At 48.0% G+C, this 20,121-nt stretch overlaps 2 protein-coding genes across 4 annotated transcripts in view; one reads left to right on the forward strand and one right to left on the reverse strand.

The window, feature by feature from the left end:
• Nucleotides 1–18,509, reverse strand: part of LOC138498475 (zinc finger protein 615-like) — a 39,851-nt gene extending 21,342 nt beyond the window's left edge. For 2 of the 3 annotated variants that reach the window (XM_069622227.1, XM_069622225.1), the window contains exons 1-2: nucleotides 18,379–18,482; nucleotides 12,202–12,262 (exon numbers count right to left, since the gene is read on the reverse strand). The gene's annotated coding sequence lies outside the window, so the exon portion shown is untranslated. Of the gene's footprint in view, nucleotides 1–12,201; nucleotides 12,263–18,378 lie in introns of all 3 variants that reach the window. The other variant, XM_069622226.1, reaches the window with a different exon arrangement.
• Nucleotides 1–20,121, forward strand: part of LOC138498471 (zinc finger protein 84-like) — a 762,144-nt gene that overhangs the window by 354,409 nt on the left and 387,614 nt on the right. The window lies entirely within an intron of this gene.

The raw sequence follows: 20,121 nt of genomic DNA on the forward strand, positions 1-20,121 counted from the left end.
CTTATACACATCATGGGGTGAGGCGTGCACATGGACACAAGCGCTGGCGCCTGTCTTCCTCGTCATCTTCCTCTTCTCCTGTGGTCTGCAGATAGAGACAGACGAGGGCTAAGTGTTTTTCCCTATCCAGGCAGGAGATGAAGAGGCTGCTTATACATCATGGGGTGAGGCGTGCACATGCACATGGACACAAGCGCTGGCGCCTGTCTTCCTCGTCATCTTCCTCTTCTCCTGTGGTCTGCAGATAGAGGCAGACGAGGGCTAAGTGTTTTTCCCTATCCAGGCAGGATATGAAGAGGCTGCTTATACATCATGGGGTGAGGCGTGCACATGCACATGGACACAAGCGCTGTCGCCTGTCTTCCTCGTCATCTTCCTCTTCTCCTGTGGTCTGCAGATAGAGGCAGACGAGGGCTAAGTGTTTTTCCCTATCCAGGCAGGATATGAAGAGGCTGCTTATACATCATGGGGTGAGGCGTGCACATGCACATGGACACAAGCGCTGTCGCCTGTCTTCCTCGTCATCTTCCTCTTCTCCTGTGGTCGGCAGATAGAGGCAGACGAGGGCTAAGTGTTTTTCCCTATCCAGGCAGGAGATGAAGAGGCTGCTTATACATCATGGGGTGAGGCGTGCACATGCACATGGACACAAGCGCTGGCGCCTGTCTTCCTCGTCATCTTCCTCTTCTCCTGTGGTCTGCAGATAGTGGCAGACGAGGGCTAAGTGTTTTTCCCTATCCAGGCAGGAGATGAAGAGGCTGCTTATACATCATGGGGTGAGGCGTGCACATGCACATGGACACAAGCGCTGGCGCCTGTCTTCCTCGTCATCTTCCTCTTCTCCTGTGGTCTGCAGATAGAGGCAGACGAGGGCTAAGTGTTTTTCCCTATCCAGGCAGGAGATGAAGAGGCTGCTTAAACATCATGGGGTGAGGCGTGCACATGCACATGGACACAAGCGCTGGCGCCTGTCTTCCTCGTCATCTTCCTCGTCTCCTGTGGTCTGCAGATAGAGGCAGACGAGGGCTAAGTGTTTTTCCCTATCCAGGCAGGAGATGAAGAGGCTGCTTATACATCATGGGGTGAGGCGTGCACATGCACATGGACACAAGCGCTGGCACCTGTCTTCCTCTTCATCTTCTGGCAGTAGGTGTACAGCAGGCATTGGAGCCTTTTCCGGGACTGGTATGGGCGGTCTGGGATCCCTCCCCTAGGTTCTGACCTCCCTGCTATCCTTCAGTTCCTCCAGGAGGGGTTTGACAAGGGCCTGCCGGTTTCCATGCTTCGCTCTCAATGGGCCTCCATTAAATTCCTTTTGGGGGACTTTGGTGGTCACTTGGATGGGGAGGTGTTGGTGGGGAAGTTGCTCTGGGGTTTTTTCTTCTTCCCGTCCTTGTACTTATAAAGGGCTTTCCCCCTGGGTGCTCCCTATTGTCATATGGTTCCTTCAAGGGCCTCCCTTTGAGGCCATTTCCGAGATTGATATAAAACATTGGACACTAAAGACTGTCTTTCTTGTTGCTATTACTTCTGCCCGTAGTCTTGGGGAGATTGGGGCTCTGTTATGTCTCCCCCCTTTCCTGAGGGTGCTGCCGGACTCGGTGGTGCTGAGTTGTGATCCGAGGTTTTCTCCCTATGGTTGTTTCTCGGTTTCACACCTCTCAGGATCTGGTTCTTCCTGCCTTTTTTCAGAATCTGCAAATGCCAGAGGAGGTGGCTTGGCATAACATTGATGTTCGGAGGGCGGTGTTGGAGTATTTGGCAAGGGCTGCCACTTTCCGTCACTCCAATGGTCTTCTGATTACTTTTGGCCCGCTGGTGCTGGGCGTGAGGCATCACTGGTGTCCGTTAGCCTATGGATCCGTGTTGTGGTCTCCATGGCCTATGTGGCTTAGGGTCTGCCTCAACAGGGTAAGTACGGTAATGGCCAGTTCTTCTTGTTAGGGCGACTCTAGAAACACAGAGCCTGCAATTTCCATCCAACTAGATGAGCAGGAGAGGCTGGGGCAGTAGCCGGCCCGAGGCACCATTCAGGCCTCCATGGGACCTCACAGGGGGCAGGGACAGACACCCACAGCACAGTCGCATGTAGAGCTGTCAAACCCTATGAAAGGACAATGCAAGGCATGCTGGATGTTGTTTCTACGCGCCCTGAGATCAACAGGGTAAGTACGGTAATGACCAGTTCTTATTGTTAGGGTGACTTCAGAAACCTGGTGCCGGCGATTTCCATCCAACTAGATGATGTTTACCAAAATAAGCACCAATCAGCCAACCATTCCCACTAGGTCTCGTCCCACTTCCCCGTTTCCTGCACAAACTGAAGCAGGAACCTACACTGTTCATCCACCACCCCTCTTTTACAACTCAAATGATAGGTAACCCCCGTGCAACCACCCCATTGCCACTCATCCTGACTCTAAACGATTCCTGCTGCCCATGAAACCTCACACAGTCCAACATACAATGAGACACCGTCTCCGGGCACCCGCAGGCCTCACATGCAGCCGATACAACTCTACCCATCATACTCTTCCAACCAGCCAACCCTGCCTGACCCACCCTAAGGTGATTCAAATTAGTTGCCTCCCTTCATGCCAACTCTACACCCCCCCAAATGTCCGAACCCGCACCTCCCTGCCCACTGCATACAGCTGCCACCCTTTCGAACCCATATCCCACTGATCCTGCCACATATCCTTAATCTTTCCATGCACCATCACCTGTACCTCAGTCACACTCAATGGAAGTTCCACACCCACCTCCCCTCTCAATGTGGCCCCATACGCAGCCTGATCCACCAACTCATTACCTAAGACCCCACAATGACTAAGGGCCTAAGCCAACTCCACCACCGTACCCCCTGCAACACACTCCTCTAATCACTGTCTAATGAGCACAACTATATCCCTCCCATCACAATTCCGCTCCTTGATAGCCAACGACACACTCATCGAATCCACAAACACCACCACCATAGCCAACTGTTTCCCCATAATCCGAAGCACTGCCATATTAACAACCATCAACTGTGCCGTGCAGATGGATACATCATCTGATAACCTAGCCACCCAAAACCCCTCACCCGCATAAAAATAGCAGGCCATACCAAACCCGTTCCTCTCCGGATCCCTGGAACCATCCGTATATACCTGAGCGCCAACTTCCTCCTCCACATACTGCACCGTCAATCTCCGACCACCACCCTTCTTGATCACTGGAATGTACTTGAGATCCAAACTGACACCACTATGTCGCCTGTTAAACAGCATACACACCGTTTTGGAGGATACCTTAAAACCCCCAGCCTGACAACACTGTTCCATTACCTCCAAAGCCTCCTTCAACCTTCCTTTAATCACTCCACCCACCTTACCCACAACCCAAATCACTCCATCATCTGCACAGAATCCCACCCGATAACCACACTGCCGAACGTTCTCTATAAGGCCATCCACCGCTACAAGAAACAAAATAGAGATGACAACACTACCCTGGGGTGTCACATTTTCCATCAAAAACTCGGGACGACAAATCCCCAACATGCACCCGAAACACCCTATTCATCAGAAAAGCTTTAATCCAAAAAAACATCTTCCCCTTAACACCTTTCTCTCGCAGCACAAAAACCATGTCTCCTGCACACACACACACACACACACACAGCATCAACATCACCCACCCTCAACAACTCCTTCTTCAACCCCTGCCCATTCGCCAACAAACTCCTCGCATTCCATTGCCACAACCTCAGACCCCTGAACCCTCACGGGGAACGTCACCACCACTCACCAACCTATGAACATCCGTATCTGTGATATTTCCAATCCTTAAATACATCTTTGCTGCCTTCACCACCGCCTGCAACCTGTCCGATTTTGACTGACACTCGGCCATCATATTAATAGTTGCGATAATAAAACACAACAAATCCAGCATTCTGATAGTGACACCCGTGCCAATCACCCCCTCAACCCCCAAAGACTGAACCTCCACCTGCTTCACCACTCCAGCAGGACTATCCAATACAACCACCTGATTCGCCCGCACCTTCTGAACTGCTGCAGCATAACTGATGTTATGGGCCACCTTCGTACTCACAAACGTACAGGCCTGCACCTGCACAACACATCCCCCAAAGGAAGCAACATGATCCCCACCACAATTACAAAACTTCGGTATACATACAGAGACACAATCCTTAATATCATGGGGACCACCACACTTACCACACCTTCTCTCCTTCATACAAGATTGCGCCACGTGACCAGACTCCTGACACTTATAGCATCGAAGAGGGGCTGGAACATAAGGCTTCAGCCTAAAACGATGAAACCGCAAAAACACGTGCTCCGACACTTCACTCCGCCTAAACCGAATAGCCATCATTGTAGAAATTAAGCCCCCATCTGGACTTTTCCTACCCAACCGTCACACCTCCAACTCCTGCAAGGAACTCACAATATCCTTGTCATGCACACAGAGGTACCCCACAAATCACCCCCTTAGACACCGCACTGCCCTGTTCCAACACAGAAACAGGATGTCTCCCAAGACAACCCAAATCTAATGCCTTGTTCCTGGTCACCTCACCCACACCTTTAACCAACAAACGCCCCCCACTGATTACCTTGAAAGACTGCACAGCACCCGCCCCTTTCCGGACCCACTCGGACACCACAAAAGGGCTAACCCCAATGAGATGCTGATCGGGCTTTGTCAACTTGATAACCACCTGCCAACCCAACTCTGCCTCCATGGGTGCAACCCCAAACTCACACACTGCTGTCTGTCCACCACCAGAACCCCCACCGCCATCCACCCTCCGATCCACAGGGGAGGACGAAGCAGCGCCCCAATGTCATCCCCATGCGGCCCCCCTTCCTCCTCCCACCATCAACACCGGCTCCCACCAAACCCTCCGCCAAATATGATATGATATTGTATTTATATGGCACTCAATACACAAGTGTTTCAGAGCGCGACCAAGCAAAGGGAGGGCAACAGGGGAGAACGAAAATAGCAATCTTACTATGCCCAGTGACATTAAGAGCGCACACGTCCATGGAAAAGGGAGTGAGGGAAAGTGAGGAACAGAGGCGGGAAAAGAATAATAAGTGAAATAAATTTCAGTGAAAAAGGTAGTGCAGCCAGCAAGTGCATGATTAGTCAGGGTATATCTGATAAGTGCAGAAGAAGAGTGGGGGGCTGTATGGGTACAGATACAGATCCCAGTGCCAGGGGTTGATCAGCGGCAGTTCAGAAGGGAGGCAGGGTGAGTGGTATCTGTGCCCGAAGGACAGATGGTGGCAAGGTGCACGGTGCCACGAGAGATAAGCAGATCAACAGGGGAGAAGAGGGGCAAAGGCAGAAGCGAAGAAGAAGGTCTTGAGGGGCTCCCGGAACCAGAGGTCGTGGACCTCAAGTTTCAAGATGGTCGGGAGGCTGTTCCAGAGGGAGGCGCCAGCCAACAACAGATATCTGCCCCCTGCTCGTTTCTTTGAAAAAGGACCGAACCTGAGGCAGTTAGAAGTAGAGGAGCGAAGGGCTTGAGAGGGGAGGTATTTACAGAGGGATAGTTGAAGGTATTTTGGGCCCAGGCCCCAGAGAGCCTTGTGGACAATGCAGAGAGTTTTAAATGTAATACCTGCATCCACTGGGAGGCAACAAAGGGATTTCAAAGCTGCAAAGGTGGGTGAGGTGACCAGGGCTTGAGGCCAAGGACAGGCTTTGCAGTTTTGTTCTGGATTAGATGTAGAGGTCGGAGAGTGGAGGCAGGTAGATTTAGAAAGAGACTGTTACAGTAGCCCACCCTAGAGGGAACCAGATCTTAGGAGAAAGTGAGCTTCTGAGGGAAGGAGAGGAAAGGCAGAGTACCTCTAAGGAGGTGCAGTAGGAAGTTTGACTTTTTAGAGACGTCAGAGATGTGAGCAGAGAAGTAAAGTGTGGAGTCAAAGATGACCCTGAGATTCTTAGCCTCGCTGGTAGGAGTAGGAGGAGGGCCAAGGGAGGCCAGCCAGAGAGTGAGGGGAAAGAATGGTGAAGGTGTACCAACGAGGAGGATCTCAGTCTTATTGGCATTTAGACAAAGATCATTGGCAGCACCACAATTTTGAATGACGATTAGGCAGTCTTAGATAAGGGGTTGGCAGTGGAGGTGCCTGAAGGAAGCCTGAAAATGAGTTGGGTGTCATCAGCATAGCATTGGAAGTTGGAACAGAAAATGGAAATGCAGTAGGCGAGAGTTGCCAAGCATTGGTTGAAAAGTCAGGGCTTGAGGTTAGACCCCGGGGGAACACCACAGGTAGAGAGAGAGAGATAGAGGATAGGAAGGACCCAAGTGTTACCTGGGAAGGTCGATCAGAAAGGAAAGAGGTCAGCCAGGTCAGAGCCTGATCGGTGAAACCCAGGTTGTCACAGAGACGATTGTGCAGGATGGTATGGTTGTCAAGAGGAGAGATCAAGTAGGATGAGGATGGAGGCAATGTTAGAGTCAAGATTAGAAAGCAGGTCTTCACAGATGTTCAGGAGAGCAGTTTCTGTGCTTCTGGCAGCTCTGAATCCAGATTGGTGGTCATGGAGAGAGCCAACAGCGTCAGAACGAAGGTTAAGCTGGGAGATGGCCAGCTTTTCCAGGAGCTTCTCCAAAAAGGGAGTAATGGAAATTGGGCGGTAGTTAGCCGGACAGGAGGGTTCAGCTGTGGGTTTCTTGAGGAGAGGATGCACAAGGGAGTGCTTCGAGGGGCTGGTGGGAGATTCAGATGCCGGAGCGAGGGCATCGATGTGGTCCTTAATGGTTTTAGAGGTTTTCATAGATCGGTTTCATTAATCGTTAGGACAGTATCAAAGATGAGTTTCTGGCAGCACTGCTTGAAAACCGAGAATAAGACACTGCACATTGCTTTACAGTGTGTATGGAAGTTGATGATTTAGTAAGAGAACATAATGACTTATCGTCTTGCTCAGAATTATCCTGAATCAATGGAAAAACAAATGTTATGGTCATAATGATGTTTTATGAGCTCAGGTAGGAGCGATTGTGAATATTGCGGAAAGTTATGCTACATCATTAGTGATGAATTGCTATTTAGTTTTGATGGAAATTACTGTATACATTAGTGATTTGTAGTTTTATGATGAATTGTATTACATATGTTTTGTAACCGTTTTCATATGTGTATGTGAAAAGTGTAATATGAACTGATCACATGAATACATTATTTCATAAGAAGGGTACAATTGTTTACAAAAATTCGAAATACAATTGCACAATAAAAAGGAAGCACAATAAAACTAATGATCAAAGCTGATTAGAGGAAAGAGAAAGAAGAGAAGTTTTTAATTAGGAACGAAAAATACGATAGGTGACCTGAAATGCACAGATAGAATGAGGTACAGGATGCACGGATAGAATGTGGAGAGCATTCCAATGGTTAGGTGCAAGAAGAAGAAAAGAACGGCATCGAGAAGCACAGGGCAGCCGAGCTACGACATGGACAATGAGATGACAGAAAACCAGCGTCCATTTGAAGCAAAGATCTCAAGATAGCAACACATTTTCCAAAATAAAAAAATGGGTCCTTGGAAGGAGTAGGTTTACCTATATTTGCTGCCCACTTTCATGTAATTTAACACATCATGATTTTACAGTGAGGCGAGTGTGGGTATGAGCAAGAGAGATTATTTCTGAAAACCCCTGCAGGTGGTACCATAACACAAACGTCAGGAGTGATGCGTCCCAGTGTTGTCTGGGAGTCATTGAAATGTATGATACAGGGCCATTTAATTGGTGTATCGATTGGGCTGAGGAAAAAGAGCGTTGAAAGGGAGGCATGGTTGGAGACTAAACTTACCGAATTGTCAAGGAGGGTGATGGTGGATCCTGTTTGTGGAGAGGCGGTGGGTGAACTTAAAAGGGTAAGGAGAGAATTGAACTCACTCATTGATGAACGTAATGATCGGTCGGAGTAACTTCTATTTGAAATGTGCGTATTATAAGAAGGGTGAAAAATGCAACAGGTGGTTGGCTTATAGGCTGAGGAAGCAGGAGGCGGAGCGGTCTATTCCGTCGATTTGTACGCATGACGGCAGTATAATTTATCATCCGGGTGAGATAAACAACATTTTCAGAGACTTTTATGAAGAACTTTACAAGAATGAGCCGGAGGTATCAGGTGAGGGTACAGAATTTCTGGATAAGGTGGGCCTATCTAGGATTAATGTGGATGATTCAGAGTTGTTGGAGGAGGATTTTTTGTTGGATGAGGTTAGGATGGCGATTGGTAAGTTGAATGCTGGGAAGGCCCCAGGACCGGATGGGTTCCCGGCGGAGTTTTATAAGATGCTGCCGGATTCGACTTTACGATTGTTGCTAGATATATATGTGGAGTTGTTGACCATCGGATTACTTCTTGAGACTACTCGACATGCTCTAATATCAGTTTTCTTGAAAGGAGGGAGGGATGTCACTCTGCCTTCCAGTTATAGGCCCATTAGTCTTGTTAATGTTGATAATAAGATTCTGGCGAAAATGCTGGCTTGCAGGTTGGAGCATCTGCTTCTGTCCATGATACATGTGGATCAATCTGGTGTTGTGAAGGGTAGGAAGAGCTCCAGTAACATTAGGAAGATTTTGAGTATTGTATCGAAAGCGAGTGTTCAGGAGGGGGATAGTGCTGTTTTGTCATTGGACGCAGAGAAAGCGTTTGATAGAGTGAATTGGGAATTCCTCTACGCGGTTTTGGGCAAGATGGGTTTTGGTATGAGGTTTATTTCATGGATCAGGTTGCTATATAGTGAGCTGACTCTGGAGGTGGTCACCAATGGTATGAGATTGAGGAGGATTAAGATGGAGAGAGGTACGAGGCAGGGGTGCCCTCTGTCACCTCTTCTGTTTTTGTTGGCTTTGGAACCACTGGCCAAGTTTATCAGGAGGGCGGAGGACGTGGTTGGTCATTCCTGCTGGGGGATAGTGCAGAAGATTTGGCTGTTTGCGGATGACATGCTCTTAGTCCTTAGTGATTTTAAGAAATCTATACCGGCATTGATGGATGTTATGGCGGAGTTTCATCATTGTTCTGGATACAATATTATTTGGATGAAATCAGAGATTATGCCTTTGACACATTCTGTTGATAGGAGGTTTGTGGTGGACTTGGGCTTCAGGTTGTGTCCAGATAAATTGCTGTACTTGGGGGTTTGGTTTACTCAGGAGATAGGGGACATGGTTAAGGAAAATGTGCGGGTCATGTGTAGTGGTTTGCGGACGGACCTTGAGAGATGGAGTCTTTTGAATCTTTCTTTGTGGGGTAAGGTGAATGCCTTAAAGATGATATCTACCCCGAGAATTACTTATGTTTTGAGTATGGTCCCTTTGATGTTCCCTGAGACTTTTTGGAGAGAGTTGGACAGGATGCTGCAGGAGTTCCTGTGGGATAGGAAGCCCCCGAGGGGGCCATTGCATAGGGGTGGTCTTGGGGTGCCGAATTTCAGGGCATACCACCTGGCTTTCTTTTCAGAATTTTCGGTTCCATTTGTGGAGGACTTGCAGGATGTCTGGGTAGAGGCTGAAACCAGTTTCCATGGGCCTCTTACTCCAAGAGCTGTGTTGACTTCGATCTCTAGACAGAGTTGTGGACATGATTTGCTGATGGATAACGTGAGGAGCGCCTGGAAGGGCTTGTGTCGTTATTTGAAGGTGGACGCTTTGAGGGAGCCTGGTGCCTCGGTGTGGCTAAATCCTGCTATCAAAATAGATGGCAAGGTGGTCTTTTGGGCAGATTGGTTTCTGGGTGGGGTGAGGTGGGTTGCTGATCTGTTTACAAATGGTCGTTGGATGAATGCAAGGCAATTGCAGCAACAATATGGTATTGAAAACTTTAGACCCTCTGATTTTGTGAAGCTTAAACGTGCGATTGGAGTTGTGGATTTGGAGAGGAAAATTGCATTAGATCTGTTTGCAAGGAATTTGGTGGGATCGGGTGGGGGACTGGCCAGTCGCCTGTATAAAGCAATTGTGTCGTGTTATCAGGGGAATGATTCTTTAAGAGAGGAATGGGGCAGGAGAATCGGATTGGATATCACAGAGGGCTTACGGCAAAACATGTGTATGAATGTGAAGTTGAGCTCGCTGGGACTCACGGAAAGATCGAGACAGATTAAAATTCTTAATCAAATTTATTGGACGCCTGAGAGAATGTGTAAAAGAGGGTTGTTGGAGAGTGCAGATTGTTGGAGATGTTCATTTGAGATTGGTACGATGGAACATCTGCTATGGGATTGTAGGCTGGTGAGACTGTTTTGGGGTGAGATTGGACGTGTCTGTGATGAAGTGATTGTTGGTCTCCCGGTCTTGGATTTTAGTGTGATCATATTTGGGAGTGATGAGTCTTTGGATGATCTCACTCAAAGTGATAAGAAGTGGTTGTTCAGAGGGGCAATGACTGGTAAAAGAATTATATTGAGGAACTGGAAAAATGCTTTGACATTGAATGTGGAGACGTGGTTGTCTGAGATGCATGAATTGGCAAATATGGAGAGAGTGATGTATAGGAGCCTTGGTAAATTGGCTTTGTTTGAGAAAATATGTGGTAGATTTTTGCAGTTGTTTTAAATTGACATTATAATTGTTGGTTGGGGGGTAATTGAGAGATGTATTTGAGATGTTGGGGATTTAGGGTATTGTATATCTCGCTGTGTACATAGTACTGTGTAAAATGTTGTGCTTTTCTTGTGATTTTTTTCATGTGTTATTTGAAATACGCTGATTGTATTGGGATTTGCTATGGATGTTGTGTAAATAAAGTTTAAAAAAAAAAAACGTCAGGTTACTCTGGCCTAAAACTACGACTCTTAATGCTATATTTCACATAAAGGCTTTGTCACATCAGTGATTGAGGCATTAACGGATGAGCTCCATCCCTCAACCCTCCTGCCAGGATGGTCCAATATCAGGATTTTAGATCCCTCACATAGCACGTCATGCAGAGCTCGGCACGCGTCGTGACTGAATCATGCTGCTGTTCGGAACAGTATCTGCAGGGTGTGAGATGCGAGGACTTGATGAAGACCTAGGCCCAGTTGATGGAGCCACATCTTGGAGATTCCCTCCCAGGTCAATTTGTGGGAAAAGTGCTTCAAAGTGGGTCATCAGGAATGCACACAGGCTGCTAGCCAATAGGGGATACCAACACCTAACAATGCCAGTTGGTCATTTTATCCCACAACTGGTGACAATAAGTTAATAAATAAGGGATGCAGATGATTCCGGACCCTGCAATACTCAGATCACCTGACTTGCTAACAGTTAACAAGCGTGTGCAAGTGGGCATGTCACTGTCCTTTTCTCAGCTTCCTTCATTATCATGAGGGCGAAAGTTTCAATCACCTCATGTTGTGACTGCTCTAGCGGGTGGGCAGGCAAGGGGAGTGTGTGTGTCTGTGATACTTCCGCACTCCATATCATCCTTTCCATTGACTCTACCGCATGCCCTCAATTCCCCTCCAGAACGCTCACTCATTCATGAATAGCAACATAAAAACACCCACCAAAGTGCAGATCTGGTGTTCTGTTTCATTCAGCCCCTCCCGATAAAGGTTTTACCATCAATCCCTTGCTCCCCAGGTGATCAGCAAAGAGGACAACCAACACTAGGTGTAGCTACCAATGTGCTTATTTAACTCACTTTTACAACTCCACTCCTCCGCCCCCCTATAGAAAAGTACTGAGATACACCATACAGGTCCAAAAGAAAATTACCAATTGAGTTTAATAGAACAGCATAGAGGAAAGGATTAACATAACATGCTATGTGTATTTGTAGAGTGCAACCCGCTCCCCCCCCACACACACACACACACACACACACTGATGTATTTTGGTGTCCTAGACAGAAGGCAATACATTTTCATTGTTACAAAACTCAGAGGCTCATTCTGTCAATCTTGGATGGATGAAGGGCTGGGTGGACCTGCAGGATTCAAACTAGTGACTATGAGATCCTACCAGCGAATGCCCTAGTCCACTGAGCAACAGACCTGGATGCTAAACTTGGATCTGGACACCAGTTTTAGGAAGAGGCAGGAATGGAGACAAGACAGGAGAGAAGGAGACATGAAGGGTACAGGAACGCAGGGTGGGAGACTGGCTATATCAGAAGCATAGAACAACCTGTGCAGACAAAATCTACAGCAGTTATTTACCTTTTGGTGCCTGTGCTTCTTACGTTTTGCAGAGTAGGAGGATGCAATATTGTGTTTAGATCTATAAATTGAAGACATTGGGCCTCATTCCGAGTATGGCGGTAAGGGATAGCGGCCACCGCTAACGAGAGCGGTGGCGGTAATCCCTTACCGCCATACTCCGAGTTCCCTTAGCGCCATGGTGCTTTTAACACCTGCTTTTAGCAGGCGTTAAATACCATGGCGCTAAGGGACCTTGATGTTAATTACGCCACCGTAATTTACGGTGGCGTAATTGACGCCTTCCCCACTCCCATCATGCCCTATGGGGCAGGAATGGGAATGGGGAAGGGTAAATGGGGATTGGGGAATTACCGCCCCGCCAACCTTGGAATGGGGCGGTAATTCCGCCAACCACCAAGGCGCTGCCGGTCCGGGTACGGCGTCAACCAAGGCGTTAATAGCGCCATTGGTTAGCGCCGTACTCGGAATGAGGCCCATTATTACGTTATTAAATACTATAAACGCATGACATCCCATAACGATAAATAATGGAAACATCCAAAGAGGAGCTTTCCGTTCTCTCCACGCCCAGAAATGCACTCTCGATCACATACACAGAAGACAGGATTAACTGGAGGTTTATGAAGAACAAGCAGGTCAAACGTAAATAACACTTGGCCAAAACAGAAGATCACTTTCTCACTAAAAGAGGAGTGAATAGTCGCTGGTCTCACCCACAGCAAATGATTGCCCAATGATTCCTTAAGACATATTTCACATTTAAAAACGTAGCATTTGAGGTCCCAGGGAGATTAAAAGGAGCCCATCCACTCAGGACAGTTACTAGTCCAGTTGGTGACCAGGGCGAAACACTATCATGCGCCCCCTGTGCTCGGCATGCGCGCCACTCCCAAACTACACCCCACAGTTAAGTAACTCCTACCCAATATCAATAATTCACTGCTATTCAAATGAAACAGGTTTTATTACATTGCAAGTCAAGAACTTTGCAAAAACTGGAAAATGCTACACATAGATTTGGTGATCAGCTGCTCTTGAGTTCAGAGCAGCTTTTGGCTTCTGTCTCATAGCTGTGCTAATAGTGGTTGTTAACTTTAGGAGACCAGAGTATATAAAAAAAGAGTCGAGTTTGGGAGCCAGAAGAGATGTTGCTTTAGGCTGGCAAGAAAACAGAAGGCTGGAAGAGAAGGCACTGGATCAGGTGGGAGGGGTCAAAGTCCCTCCTAATTCCTGGCTGGATTTTAATGCCACTAAACTGGATTTTTGGCTTTTCTGAGACATTAGAGTCCCCAGAGGACTGTCTATTGGCTTTTGAGCAGAAGTATTGATTTTGATTGAGCTGTATGGGGAATATGTTTTACTTTTCCACCCAAGGCACAAGAGCTCACACCCTCAATTTTAATTGGCTACATGCTGGCACTATGCTCAAACCCAAATTGGCATCAACTCCTTTTGAATCATTTTATCTCTGTTATGCTTTTTTGATGAAGTGGCTAGTGATTTGTATTGATGATTGATATGTTAGGCATATTGCTTGGATTGTATAAACCATTTCAGGCTTCAAGCTCCTCCAGCTCTCATCTACCTGTTGTGAGGCAGCATGGTATCAAAAGACACAAAGAATCAAGATTTAAAACTTTTAAGCTATGGAATCATCCGAAATTGGGGGTGCTGTGGTCCATTTGGAAAGAGGGGACCCAAACCAACCATTTGACAACATGGCCTTCTCCATTTCACTTTGGGGTCCTCCACTTGGATTGGGCAACAAGGGATTCAAAAATGCTCAGGTTTGGTCGGATAAGGGCATGGAATGGGCGGGCCAATTGTTTAAAGAGGGAGTATTTCTAACATAGGAGGAAATGAGGGAGACTCTGGGACAGGGTACAATCTCCATATTTGAAAATATTAGGCTGAAAGGCATTTTGGGCACACAAACCTGGGGGCAAAAATTCAAGAGATCCCTGACCCCCATTGCGAAAATGCTGGACTCAGCAGACTCGAGATGAGGGATGGTATCTAAGATATACAAATTATTGAACACCATTAATCTACCAGAAAGGAGAGGGTTTTGTAACTACTGGAATAAATTGGCAGGGGAGGAGCTATGGGAAGAAGCATGTAGTAAGATTTTCAAAATAGCCTTCCAGAGCAACCTGTTTACATCAGACATGGAGCACAACTTAAAGATCATAGTGGTTTGGCATAGGGACCCGCTGAAGTTATCAAAAATGTTCCCGGGGGTCTCTCCCAAATGTCCAAGAGGTTGCGGTTTGGTGAGTACGAGGGCACACCTGTGGTGGCAGTGCCCGCAGGTTCAGACATATTTGGAGAGCATGAGAGGATGGATTACTGAAGTCACCGGGGAACCTCTACCGCAAGACCCACTGACGATCCTCCTGGGCCTTCCCCCAAGAGACTCGGAAGTATACAGATACCCCAGAATATGGGAAAAGATTCTGAGGGTGGGGAGGGTTGCCCTAGTGCAAAAGTGGAAGAGCCCGGTACACCCCTCCAAGGAGGACTGGCAGAGGAAATTAAAGAACATGTTTCTCATGGATAAACTTACTGCTATGGTTAATGATGCCTCCAGCACGTTTCAACTGAACTGGGAGGGAGTGAGGCAAGCATGGGGATGGGAAGTACACTGAAGCATGAGGGCCGATCAGGTCACGAGAAATGAGGAGGAGAGCCTCAGAGAATGGAATAGAATGGATTGGAACGCAGAGTCTGGGTTGAAAGTACAGCACATGAGGGGCCCACTGTCTGGCATACAGTGATTGATTTACAGACCATGAAAAGACCTATTTACGGCCAAGTCCTCAGCCGCAGATGAAGAACCTTCCGTGAACGTCTTAACACCAGTTCATGTTTGTAGAGCACTCATTCAGGGTTTCAGTTTGAGGAAACTCTAGTGGGGGGGTTGGATTAGGGTGAGGGGAAGGGGTGTGGGGGAAATGTTGTTGTTTGATGAAAATGCCAATAGAACCAAAGTTTAAAAAAAAAAAAAAACCTTTATTAACTTGAGAAGGAGTTTAGACTTTTTAACTGGCCCTATTTCTAAATGTGAGCAGAACTGCCTGCGAGCCGACTCCTAATACAAATGCCATGTCAAATGCCTACCCAATGATTGTAATGCTCCTGCACCAGTTCTCAGTACTGCCTGCGAGCCCACTGCTAATACAACTGCCATGCCAAATGCCTACCCAATGATTGTAATGCTCCTGTGCCTAATGATTCCAAGGCTCCTACACCAGTTCTCAGTACTGCCTCCGAGCCCACTGCTAGTACAATTGCCATGCCAAAAGCCATACCTAATGATTGTAATGCTCCTGTGCCTAATGATTGCATTGCTCTTGCACCAGTTCTCAGTACTGCCTGCGAGCCCCCTGCTAGCACAATTGCCATGCCAATTGCCATACCTAATGATTGCAAAGCTCCTGCGCCAGTTCTCAGTACAGCCTGCAAGCCCACTGCTAGTAAACTTGCCATGACAAATGCATACCTAATGATTGTAATGCTCCTGTGCCTAATGATTGCAATGCTACTGCACCAATTCTCAGTAGTGCCTACAAGCCCACTGCTAACACGACTGCCATGCAAAATGCCATACTTAATGATTGCAAAGCTCCTGCACCAGTTCTCAATACTGCCTCCGAACCCACTGCTAGTACAACTGACATGCCAAATGCCATACCTAATGATTATAATGTTCCTGCACCAGTTCTCAGTACTGCCTGCGAGCCCAATGCTAGCGCAATTGCCATGCCAAATGCCGTGCCTAATGATTGCAAAGCTCCTGCACCAGTTCTCAGTACTGCCTGCGAGCCCACTGCTAGCAAAATTGCCATGCCAAATGCCTACCCAATGATTGTAATGCTCCTGTGCCTAATGATTTTAATGCTCTTGCACCAGTTCTCAGTACTGCCTATGAGCCCACTGCTAGTACAATTGCCATACCAAATGACATACCTAATGATTGGAATGCTTGTGTGCCTAATGATTGCAAGGCTTCTGCACCAGTTCTCAGTACTGCCTGCGAGCCCACTGCTAGTACATATGCCATGCCAAAAGCCATACCTAATGATTGCAAGGCCCCTGAACCTATTCAGTACTGCCTCCGAACCCACTGCTAGCACAATTGCCATGCCAAATGCTGTGCCTAATGATTGCAATGCTGCTGTGCCTAATGATTGCAATACTCCTGCACCAGTTCTCTGAACTGCCTCTGAGCCCACTGCTAGTACAATTGCCATGCCAAAAGCCATACCTAATGATTGCAAGGCCCCTGCACCTGGTCAGTACTGCCTCCGAACCCACTGCTAGTACAATTGCCAGGCCAAAGGCCTACCTAATGATTGCAAAGCTCCTGCACCAGTTCTCAGTACTGCCTCTGAGCCCACTGCTTGCACAATTGCCATGCCAAATGCTGTGCCTAATGATTGTAATGCTCCTGCACCAGTTCTCAGTACTGCCTGCAAGCCTACTGCTAGCACAATTGCCATGACAAATGCCATACCTAATGATTGTAATGCTCCTGTGCCTAATGATTGCAAGGCTCCTGCGCCTAATGATTGCAAGGCTCCTGCACCAGTTCTCAGTACTTCCTCTGAGCCCACTGCTTGCACAATCGCCATGCCAAATGCTGTGCCTAATGATTGTAATGCTCCTGCACCAGTTCTCAGTGCTGCCTGCGAGTCCACTGCTAGTACAATTGCCATGCCAAATGCCTACCTAAAGATTGCAAAGCTCCTGCACCAGTTCTCAGTACTGCCTGCGAGCCCACTGCTAGTACAATTGCCATGCCAAATGCCTACCCAATGATTGCCATGGTCCTGTACCAGTTCTCAGTACTGCCTGCGAGCCCACTGCTAGCACAAATGCCATGACAAATGCCTACCTAATGATTGTAATGCTTCTGGTGCCTAATGATTGTAAGGCTCCTGTACCAGTTCTCAGTACTTCCTGCGAGCCCACTGCTAGTACAATTGCCATGCCAAATGCCTACCCAATGACTGCATGGCTCCTGCACCAGTTCTCAGTACTGCCTCTGCGCCTACTGCTAGCACAATTGCCATGCCAAATGCCTACCTAATGATTGTAATGCTTCTGGTGCCTAATGATTGCAAGGCTCCTGCACCAGTTCTCAGTACTGCCTCTGAGCCCACTGCTAGCACAATTGCCATGCCAAATGCCATACCTAATGATTGTAATGCTCCTGTGCCTAATGATTGCAATGCTACTGCACCAATTCTCAGTAGTGCCTACAAGCCCACTGCTAACACGATTGCCATGCCAAATGCCATACCTAATGATTGCAAAGCTCCTGCACCAGTTCTCAATACTGCCTCCGAACCCACTGCTAGTACAACTGCCATGCCAAATGCCATACCTAATGATTATAATGTTCCTGCACCAGTTCTCAGTACTGCCTGCGAGCCCAATGCTAGCACAATTGCCATGCCAAATGGCGTACCTAATTATTGTAATGCTCCTGCACCAGTTCTCAGTACTGCCTGCGAGCCCACTGCTAGCACAATTGCCATGCCAAATGCCTACCCAATGATTGTAATGCTCCTGTGCCTAATGATTGCAAGGCTTCTGCACCAGTTCTCAGTACTGCCTGCGAGCCCACTGCTAGTACAAATGCCATGCCAAAAGCCATACCTAATGATTGCAAGGCCCCTGCACCTGTTCAGTACTGCCTCCGAACCCACTGCTAGTACAATTGCCAGGCCAAAGGCCTACCTAATGATTGCAAAGCTCCTGCACCAGTTCTCAGTGCTGCCCGCAAGTCCACTGCTAGTACAATTGCCATGCCAAATGCTGTGCCTAATGATTGTAATGCTCCTGCACCAGTTCTCAGTACTGCCTCTGCGCCTACTACTAGTACAATTGCCATGACAAATGCCTACCTAATGATTGTAATGCTCCTGCACCAGTTCTCAGTACTGCCTCTGCGCCTACTGCTAGCACAACTGCCATGCCAAATGCCTACCCAATGATTGTAATGCTTCTGATGCCTAATGATTGCAAGGCTCCTGCACCAGTTCTCAGTACTGCCTGTGAGCCCACTGCTAGAAGAAATGCCATGACAAATGCCGAGCTGGTGGAGGATCATTTGCCACGTCCTCCGTTTTAAAGGACCCAAGCTACAGTCAGGGATAAACCTCTCACCTCTCTCATGTCACCACGAGGTCCACAGGCGGGAAAAATTCCAAAACCGAAGAAGAGGTCTCAAGGCAAACAAGAGAGACTGGCAAGTAGGTAAAGAAACACAGTGCGCATGCGCACAGAAGCAGTGTTTTAGAAGTGAGCCTGACAAGTAGCCGTGGAAGCACAGTGCGCATGCGTATAAAAGAAGTGTTTTAAAAGTGAGCCTGGCAAGAGCCACAGAAGCACAGTACGCATGTGGAGAGAATCCGTGTAATAGCATCAGCACAGAAGCAGTAGTTTAGAAATGAGCCTGGCAAGGAGCTATAGAGGCACAGTGCGCATGTGCAGAGAAGCAGTGTTTTAGAAGTGAGCCTGGCAAGTAGATTGTTCTGATCGTGTCTCTGCAGTGAGTGTGTTTAGAAGTCTGTAGGGTTACAGTATGCATGTGCAAAGAAGCAGTTTACAGCAGGAAGCCTGGCTGAAGGTACACAATGCACATTACCTTCTCGGAAGATCATGAGTGAATGCAGAAAATTAACCTGGCTAGTAGGATGTGGGTTGCACCGCGCATGTGCAGATAAGTCGTTTCTCTGCATCCGGCCTGGTTAGTTGCTGAAGACACTCTGCGCATGTGCAGAAGATCCTATCTCCACAGAGCGCCTGGCTAGTAATCTGTAGGGTTACAATTTGCATGTCGGTGTGTGCTCAGCCGTGAAGTGCTGCTGTTCACGCATGCCCCGGACTGTACACAGGGAGTGAGTGACCTGTGTGCACACAGATGGGAAGTGGTGCTGTGTACTGTATATACAGGGATGGGTGCTGTGTTCACGCATGGTCCCCAGACTGTACACAGGGAGTGAGTGACCCGTGTGCACACAGATGTGAAGTGGTGCTGTGTACTGTATATACAGGGGGGGTGCTGTGTTCATGCATGGTCCCCGGACTGTACACAGGGAGTGAGTGACTTGTGTGCACACAGATGAGAAGTGGTGCTGTGTACTGTATATACAGGGAGGGGTGCTGTGTTCACGCATGGTTCCCGGACTGAACACAGGGAGTGAGTGACCTGTGTGCACACAGATGTGAAGTACTGCTGTGTACTGTATATACAGGGAGGGGTGCTGTGTTCACATATGGCCGCAGACTGTACACAGGGAGTGAGTGACCCGTGTGCACACAGATGTGAAGTGCTGCTGTATACTCGGTGTATACGGAGCTGATGCTGCCACAGCACACCACTTCTCCCACTCTCCTTCTCCCCTCTTCCTGACTAACCATACCCACCCTACCTGTTTACAGATCCGCCAGAGCGCCTGGGGACCAATTCCATTGGTGACGGTGCGCTATACAAGTACCGCTAACATAACATAACATCTCCCCAAGAGTGCTCCCACAACCCTGCTGTGCTCCTAGATCAAGGCAGAGCACAGAGACAGAAAAGAAATCCCAGCAAATTTGCAGACTTTGTCATGGAATGACCATCCATCCTTTTCTCATCAAAGGAGGTGTGTGGAGACGACGCGAGATCTCGGGAGCGCGGTCTTGCGAGATCTCGGGGCCAACGAGATCGAGAGGACCTGCGCTCCGAGTAGAACATTGGCAGAGCGCCAGGGAAGCGGTCAGTTCCAGTGCTGCTCCTGATAAGGAGACGTCTAAATAACAGATCACAAAGGCTATGGAGCCTGGCTTCCAGGAGCGTAAGCTCAATGCCATAGGAGGCCTCATGAGCAGACATGCCAACCCTCCCGATTTAGGCGGGAGACT

Source organism: Ambystoma mexicanum, chromosome 5q (genome assembly GCF_040938575.1).
Source record: "Ambystoma mexicanum isolate Mex_15411 chromosome 5q, UKY_AmexF1_1, whole genome shotgun sequence".
NCBI lineage: Eukaryota > Metazoa > Chordata > Amphibia > Caudata > Ambystomatidae > Ambystoma > Ambystoma mexicanum.